We start from the raw sequence: 1,738 nt of genomic DNA on the forward strand, positions 1-1,738 counted from the left end.
ACCTAGGCTATACAGCAACCAGGAACATCCATATTTGTCTAACTTCTCACATGTCTGTGTCATCTGTCTGCAAACATGTCGACCATTACCATGAGGGCAATTGCGGCTTTTGATTTTGAATATCACACGTTTCCTCTCTGCCGTGAGATCTTCATACTTAAATAAAATGGTGGGCCGTAAGAAATATATGTCCATCGAAGGTCAACTATATGGCTCAGTTCCATCATCAGTTTCTAAGAAAACTGAAAAGGTGAGGTCCCACCGAGATTCGAACTCGGATTGCTGGATCCAGAGTCCAGAGTGCTAACCCTTACACCATGGGACCTGATAAGAACAGATGTGATTTCATCTAAATGTTTTACATATAATCAACCAGAGGCCATTCCTCCCTCCCTGCCTGCAGGGTTCAAGGTTTTCTAGAAGGTTCTCGAAGATTCTGGGTAGGAACTGCCATTGAGAGGACGTAGTTATACGTATCATTAATGATATTGTTGTTGACTTTCTGATTTAGAAAGATAGAGAGATAGATAGATCGATAGATAGATAGGTAAAAAACAGATATTAGATAGATCGATATATACGTAATGCTGTATATGTCAATTTTCACAGAAATCATTGATATCTGCGTTATTCTGCAAGAAATACATGTACATGGATGTAGTGATAATATGGGTTAGGTATAAGACCAGTCGTGTTGAGATTGTAGTGAATGTGACCATTGACTTCAACCTTAATGGTTTAGTGAAGATAAAGTTGTAGTGAAGATAAATCTTGAAGTGACTCATAAGGTTGTTGTGAGTATAAGGATGCATCGTAAATGAGTACTTCCTACCTGAAAGTCAACAATTACAAAATTGATCAAGTATAACAACATCCTCGGACAACCAACTACAAACACCAACCATAGAGTGAACCTGACTGTTACCTAACGACGACCTCTCAAAGGTAATGATCTTACCAGAATCTTCGAGAACCTTCTAGAAAACCTTGAACCCTGCAGGCAGGGAGGGAGGAATGGCCTCTGGTTGATTATATGTAAAACATTTAGATGAAATCACATCTGTTCTTATCAGGTCCCATGGTGTAAGGGATAGCACTCTGGACTTTGGATCCAGCAATCCGAGTTCGAATCTCGGTGGGAACTCATCTTTTCAGTTTTCTTCGATACTGATGATGACAGCATTATTCTGTACGTTATATATACATTCATATATATACATAAATATGTATATATAAACATATATATGGAATAATATGGTTTTATCAATAGCCAGAGACCATTCCTCCCTCCTTGCATGCAGAGTTCATAGTTTTCTGGAAGGTTCTAGAAGATTCTGGTGAGATAATTGTCATTGAGAGGACATTGTTATACTTCATATGTCATTGATTTTATTATTGTTGACTTTCAGATAAAGATAGATATATAGACAGATAGATAGATAGATAGATAGATAGTTAGATTGATAGATTGATAGAGCAATATTTAGATAGTTATATAGATAGATAAATCTCATCAATACTGTATCTTACTCCATCTCCTGTTGCTGGACATATGTTCAACCAACATTGGGAAAACCTCCAGTAGACCTTAATGTAAAGCAAGATAATAACAAAACCTGCAATAAAAGAATACGATCAACTCCCCAGTGCAGAAATATTGTGACCAGAAAGTCTTCTAGCAAGATGTCAGACGCTTCCACGGGAATCACAAACATAACATCAAATATCTGAAAGTCAA

The 1,738-nt window shown here is 37.2% G+C and overlaps 1 non-coding gene across 1 annotated transcript; it reads right to left on the reverse strand.

Annotated features, from left to right (window-relative positions):
• Positions 1–253: 253 nt before the first annotated feature.
• TRNAQ-CUG (transfer RNA glutamine (anticodon CUG)) lies at positions 254–325 on the reverse strand. Its single transcript has one exon. It is a non-coding gene; the product is annotated as a tRNA-Gln (tRNA).
• Positions 326–1,738: the final 1,413 nt, after the last annotated feature.

The sequence above is a fragment of the Panulirus ornatus genome, chromosome 43 (genome assembly GCF_036320965.1).
Source record: "Panulirus ornatus isolate Po-2019 chromosome 43, ASM3632096v1, whole genome shotgun sequence".
In the NCBI taxonomy this organism is placed as follows: Eukaryota; Metazoa; Arthropoda; class Malacostraca; order Decapoda; family Palinuridae; genus Panulirus; species Panulirus ornatus.